The sequence below is a fragment of the Carassius carassius genome, chromosome 16 (genome assembly GCF_963082965.1).
Source record: "Carassius carassius chromosome 16, fCarCar2.1, whole genome shotgun sequence".
NCBI lineage: Eukaryota > Metazoa > Chordata > Actinopteri > Cypriniformes > Cyprinidae > Carassius > Carassius carassius.
This window is the reverse complement of record NC_081770.1, coordinates 30,341,632-30,357,503: the sequence shown is the minus strand read 5'-3', so window position 1 is coordinate 30,357,503 and position 15,872 is coordinate 30,341,632. Positions and strand designations below refer to the sequence as shown.

Sequence of the window (15,872 nt, the reverse complement as noted above, 5' to 3'; positions counted from 1 at the left end):
TTTTTTTGGAGAGAAGTGGCTTCTTTGCTGCCTGACACCAGGCCATCTTCCAAAAGTCTTGGCCTCACTGTTTGTGCAAATGCGCTCACACCTGCCTGCTGCCATTCCTGAGCAAGCTCTGCACTGGTGGCACTCCGATCCCGCAGCTGAATCCTCTTTAGGAGACGATCCTGGCGCTTGCTGGACTTTCTTGGACACCCTGAAGCCTTCTTTACAAGAATTGAACCTTCTTTCCTTGAAGTTCTTGATGATCCTATAAATTGTTTATTTAGGTTCAATCTTAGTAGCCACAATATCCTTGCCTGTGAAGCCATTTTTATGCAACGCAATGATGGCTGCACGCGTTTCTTTGCAGGTCACCATGGTTAACAATGGAAGAACAATGATTTCAAGCATCACCCTCCTTTTAACATGTCAAGTCTGCCATTCTAACCCAATCAGCCTGACATAATGATCTCCAGCCTGAGTTACAACATTCTCACCTGAGTTAACAAGACAATTACTGAAATGATCTCAGCAGGTCCTTTAATGACAGCAATGAAATGCAGTGGAAAGGTTTTTTTGGGATTAAGTTAATTTTCATGGCAAAGAAGGACTACACAATTCATCTGATCGCTCTTCATTCAGTAATTCAAATGCAATTATTTAAAACTAATTTATAATATTAAGTAAATAAAAGCTGTAATTTTCAGTATTCTAAATAAATATAACTCATCTTTACTTAGTAGCTTACAGTAGGAATATCGCCACGTGTACCACCGCCGCAGGGCCACGGCGTTAGCTGCAAGTCAGTTGCTTGTTAAAATCATTTGCGAAACTACCGCCAGGTGGCGCAAAGGGAGGGATTGCGAACTGAATGTACAGTGAAAATTTACAGTGAGTTAATTTCAAAACGTAGGATAGTCTTAGGCTACAGTCTACAAATCAAAAATTAAAAGAAAGACCTTTACACAAAGGTTAAATTAAATACATGGATTAAAAGCTAAATGTTTTTATTTCGGTTCATTCTTGGTTAAAAAATCTTCAGGTTCCATATGCCGAGTGAAATGAGAACAGTCAAGCATTTAGAAATAATTCTTATTCACTCTGTTATTATTCTTAATTTTTCAAACTGCTTCAAATGGGCAACATCATGAATATGGAAACGTTTGCATTTTTCCAGAGTGAGAGAATGAGAGAGCCTAACCTTACCTTATGTTTCGCTTTAAATTAGGCTATTATTCATTTAGTTATTGTTTGTTTATAACAAATCCTATATTATGATGTACTGCAATTATATTTATCAATTATAATTATATATTTTTAATTCTTGTTCTGTTCTGATACATTTGTTCAATTTAAAGGATTTGTTGTAAAGGGAACTAAAAATATCCTGTTGATACATTATAACATTATTAGGCCAGCCGTTATTGTTTCTGTATGTTATAAAATGCAACTTGTACATGACTTATATATTTTTTTCCTCTCACAAACTTAATTATAATTTTTTCTTTAAACATGCAGCAAATGAATATGGAATGATATTCCGGACATTATTCAAAAGGAATTGCAAATTGTATTTGCAATTGCGTTTTCAATTTGTGGACGCATAAAATGTGACATAATCCAAATATTATGTGTATTATATTATATTACAATCAAGTGACAGGGGTAGAGCCATTTTATTGGGTGTGTTTGCATTGGGAAGTGACGTCACTCACAGTCGACAGTAATAAACAATTATTAATAGACGATTTTGCGGAATGTTTTGAAAAATGGAACTAATTGGTGAAATTGTGGAGGACAGTTTGACACACGCGCAGCAAGTTGACGACAGTTCATACGGTACAGGTTTCCTTTTACTCAGAAGCCATTTGGTTTTGGACAGGTTAAATGAGTTTGTGGTCTTGACAAACAGCATCATCAGTAATGATGTATTTGCCAATCTAATGCCGCGTTTCCACCGAAATTACCCGGAACAATTGTACCAGGAACCCCCCCCCCAGACCTGTTGCTTTATACGGAGCCCCTAAAGGGTCATTGTGGTGGGAAAAAAGTGAAAAGAGTGAGTGAAAAAATTTGGTTTGGTTTTTTGCGTTCTCTCGCAAAGATATTTGCATTCTCTCGCAAAAGTTTTGCATTCTCTCGCAAAGATATTTGCGTTCTCTCGCAAAACTTTCAGTTTTCAGAGTTCAGACAAACACTTCCTGTTTAGCACAATGGAGCGGTTCATAGAGTTTTGTTTTGAACTTGGAGAAATAGTCAGTGCATGCTTATTAAGGTACGGTTTTGGGACATAGTAAAACGCTTAATGTAAAACACTGTGTGACGAGACCCGAAGGAACTGGGCGAGGCCGGTGGAGCACCTGCGCCATTCACCGGTATCGAGGCCCGCAGGAGCTTCGGAGGAGGGACTGATGACAGTGTTGGACGAGAGAGGACCAGGCTTGGACTTTATTGAGTTTTGGTTCTGTTTGTGTGCGACAGTCGTCCATGAGAAGGGGCTGTCGTGCTCTTTTAGGATTATTGTATTATTAAAGTTTTGTTTGAATGTTCGCCGGTTCCCGCCACCTCCTTCCCGTGATTACGAACGTTTGTTACACACTGGATGACTAAATTCAGTAAACACCTTATTAATAAAGCATACAGACAAGCAGAATAGCCAAGAATATGAACGTAACCCGTTAAACTGCACTTTAAGCGTAGGCTATCCCTAGAAAGAAAACGCTTTAATAATGGACTAATTAGTATACCCTTTACTGAAAAAAAATAAAAATAATCCATTATAAGACAGTGGTATAAAAAGGCAGAATTTGGTATACATATACAATATTTGCCCCCTTAAATTGATTTATAGATGCATTTTTACTGTTATAGAGGCACAGTTTTTTCTAGCCTTATTAATTGTATATGTTATGTTTTATGACGAAACACCGCTATTGCTTTGAGACGCACATTCTGTTGCGGATTTCGTTGGAACTATAACTTAGTTGTAAAATACAATATGGACAATATTGTGTTTAAATGTAGGCTTCTTTTAAAATGTTAAATGTACACAATATTGACTTTTTTGTTGAACTGTTAGGCCTATATAAAATCAATGTCACATAGGCTATGCAATATTTTGGATATTCAGGGAAAATTGCATCCTCGTATATGTTCCAGAGCGAAATGAGAACATAACAGTGTTCACTTTTTAACATTTCTATTATAATCTTTTATATTATTGAATCTTCAAACTGAATTCTGTTCATTATTAAAATAAAGAATCACCAATACAGATATAACGTTACACAGTAAATTTAATGAACCCTCTATGGTACGCATTATGTTCTAACCATGAAATATTTGAGGGTCACTGCAGTCACCCGGATCCAGTACGTATCCAGACCAGATGGTGGATCAGCACCTAGAAAGGACCTCTATATCCCTGAAAGACAGTGGAGACCAGGACAACTAGAGCCCCAGATACAGATCCCCTGTAAAGACCTTGTCTCAGAGGAGCACCAGGACAAGACCACAGGAAACAGATGATTCTTCTGCACAATCTGACTTTGCTGCAGCCTGGAATTGAACTACTGGTTTCGTCTGGTCAGAGGAGAACTGGCCCCCCAACTGAGCCTGGTTTCTCCCAAGGTTTTTTTCTCCATTCTGTCACCGATGGAGTTTCGGTTCCTTGCCGCTGTCGCCTCTGGCTTGCTTAGTTGGGGACACTTCATCAACAGCGATATCGTTGACTTGATTGCAAATAAATGCACAGACACTATTTAATTGAACAGAGATGACATAACTGAATTCAATGATGAACTGCCTTTAACTATCATTTTTGCATTATTGACACTGTTTTCCTAATGAATGTTGTTCAGTTGCTTTGACGCAATGTATTTTGTTTAAAGCGCTATATAAATAAAGGTGACTTTGACTTTTAGATATTGATAGATTTTTATACTTGGAACTCATGCAAACCAAAAGTAAATACGTTCCTATCATTTAACCTTCAAATGGCACTTAAAAGTATTATAATGCTTGCAAACGGACATAAAATTTGCTTTTGTATCATATATGCATATACATCAACTTTTTATTAATTTACATCCACAAAGTTTCCAACAACAAAAACAAGTCTTTCTGAAAGTATTTTATACAAGTTAAGTAAATGTATGGTAGCTTGGAACATGCACTAATACCATGTAGAACATGAAAACATAAAATACAGGTATTACGATAGGCGGCTCCCTGAAGTAAAGTGAAAAGTGAAAGTCGTGACATTTGCCAAGTATGGTAAACTATACTCAGAATTGGTGCTCTGCATTTAACCCATCCAAGTGCACACAAGTGCACAGCAGTGAGAATTGAACACACACCTAGAGCAGTGGGCAGCTAAAGATCCAGCACCCGGGGAGGAACTGGGGGTTGTTTTCCCAGTCCATCCATGTGCACCTGTCTCAATCCAACTCATGTCACATTTCATGACATCTCATGAAACTGCAAAAAGCAGTTCTTTTCAGCTGTGATGTAAAGGTGCAAGTCACATTTGCTGCACATCATGTGGACGATCCCCCTCCAGACAGGGTTTTTGCACCTACCTTTCATCTCCATCACAGGCCAACTCTGCACTCTTCCTATTGCCCTTTCCATAAAATATATCTGTATTTATTTTCTGAAAAGAAGACATAATTTTGGTATTTATACATAAATACAACTTTACTACAATAATCACTTCAAATCATTAAATAACTGTGATAATTTTATTGATGCTACTATCTATAAACAATCCCAATGGGGAAATACATTACTGTAATTCCACTGTGGTACAGTGTTGCCATATGGCAACCTTGATATTTTCTTAATTTACAGTAAAACTATGTTAGACAAAATTTATTTATGAATTAAAATATCTAATTTACTTACCAAAAAATCCCCCTTGAGAAAAGATGTTTAGAAATTAGGTTAATAGAGCAATTTCTGGAGCACTTCAACAGGTGTCTTCTGTGTGATGGTGACAGTGGGAAAAGGAGTTTTGGGAGGACATTCAGTTGTCATGTAACTTAAAAACAGCACATCACTGGCTACCGATAGGCCTACCCTTTTAATTCCCTTAATGTGATATATCGTAGTTTTTTTCAGAATAACAAGGAAATGAGTATAAATTAATTGTTGCCATATTGCAACTCCGTACCATAGAGGGTTAATCTGTATTATGTCTGTACCGTATAGCGTGAGCCCCAGCCCACTCCAGTGCTGCACATTTTTGCTCATTATGATTTTTTCCTGTCGATATTGGAATGTACAGAGCCCAGTTATTTTAATCAATAATGGTTTAGCTTCAAATACATTGTGAATATGGAAGCATTTAGATTTGTGATGAATGAGAGCGGTACGTGAGCCCATACTTTCAGTTTCTCTTTACATTATATTTTGGCTTGTTTCTAGCTGTTCTGGGCTTGTCTGCTATCCTGTGCATAATAGGCTATATTTTATTACTGTTTACCATATTTTGGTTTTAGCCTATACTGTATTTGTCCATTAACCTCCCTTAAGCATAACATTTCTATAGCCTGACGTTTTTAAATGGGGGAGAAACGTTGCATTATTGCTATTTGCTTTACTGATAGCTATTAATAAGGTTATTAATATTACAATTGTTATTAGATTTAAAAGTATTTATTAGGCCTTACCGAATTGGGCCTCCAATGCCACACAGTGTTTTACATTAAGCGTTTTACTATGTCCCAAAACCGTGCCTTAATATGCATGCACTGACTATTTCTCCAAGTTCAAAACAAAACTCTATGAACCGCTCCATTGTGGACTTATGGAGCTGTATTAACCACTACAAGCTAAACAGGAAGTGTTTGTCTGAACTCAGCTGGTTTTGCGAGAGAACGCAAATATCTTTGTGAGAGAATGCAAAAAATGCAAAAAAAAAAAATGTTTCCCACCACGATGACCCTTTAGGGGCTCCGTAGCTTTCTGTGTTTCCACCGCTGTCTAAAGTACTGAGAAGATTAGGCAAATAGGCAAATAGACTGGTGACGTAGGTCTGCGAGCGTTTCTCGATACAAAGTACGCTCATTTCGGATGTGCATTTCGTAAGTAGATTTGACTACTGCAATTTTCCTCTCTGTACATTTACAATAAAACGAAAAATTATATGAAATACCAGTGCCTCCTTTCATTTTTCATTTAAACATAATAATAGCAGCAGAAATTTACTCAGTTCAGGGAAATGTGTATATATACAGCCATTACAAATTAAACTAAATATTATATCAATTGCCTCTTTTTATCTTTTTAATCCGATGACAACGCACTAACAGAGTCGCTTTAACGCGAAACAGGAAACTCATAAATAATCATGTATGATCCGCCCAGTGACACCAAATATCTCAGAAACCGAAAATTTCAGAACACCGGCCACTTCACTTAGATTGGCTAAGACATCATTACTGATGATGCTGTTCGTCAAGGCCACAAACACATTTAACCTGTCCAAAACCAAATGGCTTCTGAGTAAAAGGAAATTTGTACCATATGAACTGTCATCAATTTGCTGCGCGAGTGTCAAAATGTCCTCCACAATTTCACCAATTACTTCCCAATGCAAACACGCCCAATAAAATGGCCCCACCCCTGTCACTTGATTGACAGGTTTCCGTGTAGAAGTCAGAAATTCAAATGCAAAAGGAATTGCAGTTCCATTTGAGTTTTGGCAGTTTACATGCGCAGTGCAGAGAGAGGGAAAAGGCAAATGTGGTAATTAATATTGCTATTTAAATATGACAGCTAGTAAGATATGGGAAACACAATTGCAAACAGACTTTGCATTTCCATTTTAAATTGGCAGACACTGTGCGTTCGCTTAAACAAAAATGCAAATGGTAATGCGCGATTTGCATTTGCGTTTGGGTTATGTCACATTTAATGCGTCCACGTATTGAAAACGCAATTGCAAATACAATTTGCAATTCCTTTTAAATAATGTCCGGAATATCATTCCATAAACGAAAATAGGCGATTAATCGGTTAAATTGGTTACTGTGGGTTAAACAATTTACATTATATTCATAGGAACAATGTATGGGCCTAATATAGGCTATGCTGTGAACTATTTACAAGTTTTGTGTATGTTTTTATCCAGTTTTTTTTTTTGTTTTGTTTTTTTGTTTTTTTTTCTTAGGTTTTGAAAATGACTTTGTGCATCAAATTCACTTCATGCACTCCGGTGCAGAACCTGCCTCCCATTTTATACAGGAATTGTTCATTAAAAAAAAAAAAATCATATTGTTAGTAAATCATTTTTACATGCAATTATCCAAAATAAAACCAAATAAGATTTTTAATGAAAATAGGTCGATAAATAGGTAGAAAATGCTGCAAGTCCCACTCAGCATCACACACACCACGCAAATCTTGCACACAGGCATTTAAATTTTTATTTAATTTTTTTACTTAAATTATATGAAAGCATGAAAAGAAGGCTCCCTTTGAAATCAACTAAGTTGTCAATTAATGAAGATTTTTTTTTTTTTACATCATGTGAATTTTGTTGATTTTAATGAGAGAACTTGAGTTTAATCATGAGGACGTTTTATTAATCCATACATTCTTTAGAGTTTCAATGATTTAGCTAAATCGTGCAGGTTTAATTGATTCTTTTCTTGTTTTAATTAGGCCTATATAATGGGAGCAAAATTATACAGTGCCTCATGTTTTACTAAAATAAAGGAAATAATTTATTAAACACGCAACAATTTCTTAATCAGTGTACAGACAAATATCTTTTTCCCAAGAAGTTATCTGTCAAAATAAAAGAGGTAATGAATAACAAAGTAGTGCTTGACAAAAATGCATGTTGTTTTATTAAAGGAATTTTTAAATATAAATTAAAATATATGCCTAATATATGAAAATATTGACATTTTGCATATTAATTCATGTAGCCGAGCTCACTAAAATAGGCTACCACTTTTAATGCTCCGATGCAAAGTAAAAAACAATTTATTTTAAATAATATAACACATAATTCATATGATATAAATAATACTGCACACCTATTAAATTTTTAGCTTAGAGAAAATATAAGCGCAGGCTCATAGGCTTGACATTTATCTTGCTTGAATTTGTTTTAAGAAACTCATATAACTTCATACCAAACTTTCATCTGTGAATATAAAATATACTAAATATTTTAACTATAGTGTTTTTCTTTCATTTTCCCTGACTGCAGCTGTCAAATATAACACATATTTGTGAAAATGTGCTTTGATGTGCTTGTTTGATAACTTGTGGTTAAAGCGCCACTCAGCGGTCAAAAGCTGCAAAAATGCACTTTGGTGGTGGCGGTGTTCGCGGCGGCAGAAAGCGCATTTTGGTTGGCCACCTAACGTAGGACCTATACACAAAACTATATTCACTAAGTTCACCGCAGCTTATTCTCAGATGCTGAAAATAAATGATTATTTTTCGAAGATATTTCTGGTGTTATAAAATATTGCATATTGATTTTCCAAGCATATTCTTGCCAATATGGAGATTGTGTAGTTCGTACATTTTCTTTTAAACTTGTTTAAATTCAATTTCCCTTTTTATATATTATATAAACCTGTATCCTTAATTTCTTTAAATATATTATTCAGTCAATCAGTTTATCTACTCTATTAATTTTACAAACTTTAATCATAAAACACAACAGAGTGTGAATATCATCTTTTTTATCTCATTCTTTAAATATCTTTTTATTTGAAGATATTTGTAAAATAATGTCCTTGACCAGGGGAGTCAGTATGGCCAGCGGCCTGAACACGGCCCACAGAGTTGTCCAATCCGGCCGAGTTAATAATATAGACTAATAAATAAAACTTATTTTAGAACTCAAATAAAGCATATTGGCTACAATATTTTATTTTTAATTTAAAGCAGAATAAATTGCTAATTTATTTATGTTGATGTTATGCCTCGGGAGTCCCCTTACCAAGAAGTAGAATACTTTAGAATACTTATTTTATTAAGTAAACTTAAGTGAAGTTCAAGTATATTTTTAAGTATACTTTATGTAGCAAGTATACAAATATCAGTATTCTAGTAGTATACTTGTAAGTGTACTGTTTCAATACTCCTTGGGATTAAATTGGCCCACTTTCTAGTATATAAAAGTATTATTTTAAGTATACTTTAAGTATAACAGTAGTACGCTTTGAGAACAAAACTAGTTAGCATCTATATTTGTAGTTTGTACTGCAATTATGCTAAAAGTGACCTTATAGGTAAACTAATAGTTTACTAATTAAATACTTTGTACACTTTGAAGTATAGTTTCAGTAAACTACTAATTTAGTAGTTTTATACTGCAAATTAGGGGTGTGACGGTACGCAAAAATCATGGTTCGGTACGTACCTCGGTTTTAAAGTCACGGTTCGGTTCATTTTCGGTACAGTAAGGGAAAGAAATGCAAACATTAAACTGCAGGTTGTTTATTACTATAAACTTTTTTTTAACAATTTGTTTACACTTTTTTTAAATACTTTTTAATGAAATATATATAAAATAAAAAAAGAATAAGAAATAAAATACTGCTGCAAAGTTCTCCACTAAATAAAATACTCTCAGTCTCAAACCAATATCATATAATAAAATATAATGAAAAATATAAATAAATAACTATGATTACAGTGCAGCATTAGCAATCCCAGCTTGTAGGCCTGCTCATATTTAAAAAATATATATAATTTTTGTAAAGTGTAAAGTGCAGCATCACTAGTTTCAGTTTTTAGACCTGCTCAGATTTCGTTATAGCGTTGGACTGATCGGAATTAAGAGCAAAGCAGTGGCGGCTCCTGCCAGTTCTCTCAGGGGGGGCACATGTTTGCTTGATTAATGAGGATAGTTCACCCATTCAATTGATAAATTAACAGCTAGTTAAAGATGTTAAGGGAACTGAACTACTATAGTATTAATTAAAAATAAACTGACATTAGGAATCAATCTCTTGCTCTCCTTATGTTTTTATATGCATGTTAACAGCAGCAGCAAATGAAGACTGACGCCAGGACGTGGTTTTCCAAAAAAAACTTTTTACTTCGATTTCAGTTTAATAAGAAATAATTGAAGTCACATAAATCACTGTTTACACAACTCGCTTATATTACTGCTCATTTATATCACATTCCTCACTTACATTACACTGCTTACTTAAATTACTCACTTATATTACACTGCTCCCTACTATCCATATGCATCTTTGCTCTTTCGTGTTTTTCACCTTCTCCGAGAGATGATGCATTTCGGTGACACCTGTAGTTGTCCATGCAAAGTCCGTCATGCTCTCGCGATGTAACAAAATGCAGCTGTAAATTAGCAGAATAAAGCGTCAGCTTTAAATTCTTTAATTGCCAATTTATCCTTATTGCTACAACGAATGAATGGTATTTCTTTCAGTGACACGATAGAATTAATCTACGCTAAGGTAACGTTCGCCGTGATGTTTATCAAGTTCAGCTGACAACTGAATTTGCATAGCTGTCCTCGTCTCTCTGTTTTTTTTGTTTTTTTTTCACATTTGATAAAGATATTAAAGTAGTTTTTAATTTTTTCCTTGTTGTTAAAATTAAAAATAATTTTTAAATATTATTGGATGTCACTGTTCCCACCAGTAGTTGCACAAGTTAAGGTTACGCACGATGACGAAAGCACGTTAGGGCGAGCCCTCCCGGAACTCATTGAGATTGCATGGCAGTGGCTGCAGTTCGAAAAAAAAGATCTTTGAATGTAAGTCTATGAGAGCACTCTGGGCGATTCACAGTTTGGCAGAAATCACTCACACAGTTTGGCGACTCCATGCTGATTTGACTATGTAGAGTCAGCAAAAACAGTCTAGCGTAACACTGTGTTTGAATGTAAAAGAAAAAAAATCCCTCCCTTTCCTTTGGTGGTGCGTCGCCCAGCAAAGGTCTGTTTAAATGCCGACGGGAGCTGCGTTTGAATTACAATAATTTTTTTCCTAGTTGTAGTGATGTTCACACTCGCGTGATGCCTTTTGAAAACCTTAGGCCGGTGACACACTGGCATATTTAACCTGTCAAACACCGTCAACACTGTTGCCAGTGTCCTTTATCAGTAGGCTTTATATTTATGCTCAACATGAAGTATAGATATTGTTGTAGTGAAGACAAGATCCTGGTCTGTCGGCGCCTCGGCGGTCTCCCTCTTTGTCACCTACACTAGCAGCAGCACGTCAGGCACGATTCTGGTGTGTAAAGACACAGAGAACGCGAAGCAGGTGTCACGCAACTGACAAACAGCAGAAACGCCACGCTCACGCCACGCAGCCAGTGTGTCACCGGCCTTAGAATCAGCTGCAGGGCGGGATTGCGCTGAACGCGAAGACTTCCGCCACTTAATATGTTCGTTTGGAAACACGGAAATGTATATGTTCCGCAAACAAAATATTGCATTTGGTCATTCGGTACACACGTGCACCGTACCGAAAGCCCTGTACCGAAACGGTCCGGTACGAATACACGTACCGTTACACCCCTACTGCAAATATACTCATAAGTTTTCTTTATGTGAACTATACATCTTAGGCCTACTTTAAGTATACTACTTTGCCCCTATTTAGGTTTTAGGTTTTTTATATATTTTGATGTATGAATATCTGAACATACAAAACATCAAAAGAAAGAACATGGTATCTGTAACAAAAACATGTTATTCTGGCTTCATGCATTCTTTTTTTAAGCACTTCAATGTGGGTAGGTTTAATAAAAAATAAGATTTAATAACATTTTGAACAAAAAGCAGAAGAAAGACTATGAATTGAATTCAGAATGAAAATCAAAACATAGATGAAGTCGATCAACACCCCAAAGCTTGACAGTAATTATTACCTCTTCATCTGTCGACATTTTATTCCATAACATTAAGATTTTTATGCTGCTTCATGTTAGATGATTGTGATAGATTACATTTGTTAGTATCTGTTGTTTCTGTTTTCTTCTTCACTTCACAGAAAACACATACTCTAGGAGCACCAGTATAGCTGCACTTTGAATGGAATATATGTTTGCATAGAGCTGGAATCATGGCGCAATATCCTGTGATGTCCACTTCGTGTAGGGCACTTATATTCGAATAGAATACGAAATGTGCAGAACAGGAGGCATGAGGACTGGCATTGAGAACCGCTGGCCAACTCTTTGCTGTGGTAAATGTGTGCAATAACTAACAACACTGCGATGACATCTTAGCAAGAAGAAAGTAAATGAGCGAGCAGTGTGTGATATTTATTGTGTACTTATATCCTAATATCCTGTTTTAATGATGTGTGAGCTGACATTTTTGTTAATTTTGTGGTGGGAGGAGCAAACGAAAGACACAGTGGGGGTGGCATGAGGCCTCCTAGAGGCTTTTATTGACAGGAAATAAACCAAAAGAGGGAATAAAAGTGTCCAAAGGGGAAGAGTGTCCAAAATAAACAGGGAATCTGGTATCCTCGTCATACTGCGGGGTTCGTGTAAGTGGGGCAGTGTTCAAGAAGGAAGGGTCCAGGTAAGGGGTGGAGTCTGGTGGCCGCATGTTCTCCCCTCTTCAGTCCAGGGCGTGAGGGACAGTGGCTTCTTCCAGCGGCTGCATGCCTCTCTCGAGGAGAGGTGAGTTCGGCATTTAAACAGCGACGGTGATGGGGCTCCATTTGCGGCGGTGATGGGGCTCCATTTGCGTCAGGTGTGCCCCAACAAACGCTGCCAGCCCTGGCTCTTTTCCAGCGCCCCTCCTCTCTCATGCACCCATCTGGAGCCTAGTGGGTGGCGATTAAGGGACTGGGTGATGATGATAATTAGGGGGGAGGTAGCCGACTTGTCACACTTTGCAAAAAACAAACAAAAACACATTATGGGGGTTTTTCTGTGTGGGATGAAGGCTACCGGAATACAATATAATTTAAGATATGGGTAATAAAGATGTTTTATTGATGACTGTAGTGTACTCACTGAGAGTCTTTGATGGCAGCATTTCTTCATCAGTCTTTCTTCACCAGATAAACACGTGTGTCTCATCTGTCCCTGTAACATCCAGACAAGAGTCAGTCTCCTCTGTGATTTATCTGTGTTATACTGCATGTACATGTTGAGCTAGATGCTGATGTGTTCACTCACTTTTTATCCAACACAAATGTTCCTCATTTTATCAACAATACTAATGGTTTACTTTATGTAGATTTGTTTATTTACATTACTCACATTCATCTAAAGCAGTGTGGACAGTGAATTCTACATAATAACACACACATATCTCAACCATATGTTGATGTACATGTTGATGTACATGTGATTTGCTCATCTGCAAAACATTTTCCTGTCTCATATTAAACAGACATTTAATAGTCTTTAAGGTGTATATGGTTTATGTGAATCCACTTTGGAGACATACATGTAGCTCAATAAATATGATTTTAACTCATTCTAATACTCACATTTGTAAGCACCCTTCTCACTGCTCTCCTTCAAATTCGATGATGATGTATTGTCTTGCGTGGCATCCTGGGATTGAAAAGTGTCCATCGATGAACACTGCAGAATCTGGGCTGAAGCGGTAGGACATCCGGGGATTTCTCACTTACTGTTTTATGAATACTGCGGTTTTCAAACTTACTTCTTTCTACACATACTCTTTTTCCTTACCATATAGTTGGTGAGTAGGCATATTAGAAACGCAAATGAAGTATACGCACGTCCGAATCTCACGTGAATTATTGCAGTTCTCGCGTACTCTTTTATGAACATAAAAGATTCAAACATACTCATTTGCTCGCCTACTGCTTTTTCCATACTATATAGTAGGTAAGTATGCCATTTCGGACGCAGCCAATCACTATCTGTTTCTAAAGGAATCAGCCATTTTGAATGAATAAGTTAATGGATTACTCATTACAAAGGAGACTTGCTAACACCTACTGGTGGTGTATGGATAATATTAATGTAACAAATGTATTAATGTGAGCAAACTAGGTTTTAACAAAAGGTAATTCGGCCTGCACAAGGGGACATTTTCTCCGGTCCGGCCCTCAACCTAAAATGAGTTTGACACCCCTGTCCTAGACAATATTTTTTTTTCCCCTTTTCCCTTTTATATATATATTATACCTATATTATACCAAATTATACCTGTAGAGCTATCAAGACACAAAAACGGACACTTGGTATATATATATATATATATATATATATATATATATATATATATATATATATTCCTTATCAATGTCTCAATCTCATTTTCTCCATAAATTGATAAAATCTTTTAAGTGTTTTGCTAACCCAAACCTTAAATACATCATCAAAAGTATTTGGTTTAAAATCTGGATCTCTTACTATTTCTCTTAAACAAACCATCTTGTGATCCCTAATATCCATTACTTTACAAATCCTTCTCCAACATTAAAAATTTTACCTATACAATAATAACTAGTATTCACCGATTGTCAGGGTTCAGGATAGATAGAGGACTCAGATGCAGAGTAGTGGTAAGGAGAATCTTTATTCTCGCCACAAAACACAAAATAACATAAACAATAATTAATTGTTGTTCAGATGAACAGAGATTCCAGAGCTGGCCGGCACACTGCGGACCACTCGAGCTGCCGGATCTCCGTACTACGAGTCCTTGATAACAGGAGAACAGAGGGTCAGACATTTATTATGCCTGGTGCTGCATATATATAGCATTTGAAGAAGTGAAAGAAAAGAACATCTGGAAAGTACAAGCTGAATAAGCATGACCTCATTTGGCAATAATCAGATAAACATTTCATTTGAGTAATGTTCTTGAGTAACCAGCTAAAGACCATCCTACATTTTCCAATAGAGTCCATGGACTGACTGTCTTGTACACATTATAACGATTTTGCATATTATATATCTTATCACATTTCCTTGAAACTTTTATTACCTTTCTATCATTATTATCAATGTCTTTCCATGTTAGCACTGTAGTTCCTGTATAGAGCAAAACTTTGTAGCAGCATCCACGCCAGACTCCCTTATCTAAGTGGTGATATGCCATTCTTCCACAGGCTCAAATTATACCTGTAGTGCTGTTAAGATACAAAAACAGACACTTGAAACTTTCAGTAGTCTGATAATAATATTTAATAGTACAGTTATGATTCATATTTAGAGCTGTTTGATTCAGAGTTATGGTATTCTTACAATCTGACATTCCTACATAATGCTTTCCTTGGTTCGGACAGATACATAAGTCTGAAAGATGTGAGTTTACATGAAAAGCGTGTCCTTTTATACTGGTAGTCCAGTATATGAACAATTATAATCTTTGAGAGAAAACATCAATGCTCTATTTGTTCTTAGATTGTTTGTCATCTGTACAATTTTAGACATCTGTTTTGGTACATTGCATTTATTCTTTTCAAGACATACTGTTTCTGTGTAATAATAATAATGTGTGTTTATTCCATGCTGATTGAATCTGCATACAGATCCAACATTCTCCATCTATTTCTTCCTTCTGACTCCTCTTTGTAATAGTGCTAATGCATAATTTCCTTCACATTTCGCCTTAGCTGTCCTAACTTCCTTAATACTGTCCCTCAAATCTGAAATCATAATGAATTTTATATCTTTCATCAATGTATGATGCATCCTCTGTTAAATCAACCCGGTTTAGGGACAAATTAGAGATTACCTTTTCAATTATCTTTTCTGTTTCCGGTATTACCACAGTAATCTTTAGTAAATTTCTGATAAACATCCGCTCCTTTTATGGACCATGCACATTAATATAGTCTAGTATCAGAGTGCTGTACATTAGATATTGTGATATTCAATAACAATAAATATCCCTTACTTCCATCTCTCCAGATCATTCCTGGTTGTTC

At 36.1% G+C, this 15,872-nt stretch overlaps 1 protein-coding gene across 1 annotated transcript in view; it reads left to right on the top strand.

The window, feature by feature from the left end:
* LOC132160094 (NACHT, LRR and PYD domains-containing protein 3-like) overlaps positions 1–15,872 on the top strand; it is a 274,868-nt gene that overhangs the window by 207,597 nt on the left and 51,399 nt on the right. The window lies entirely within an intron of this gene.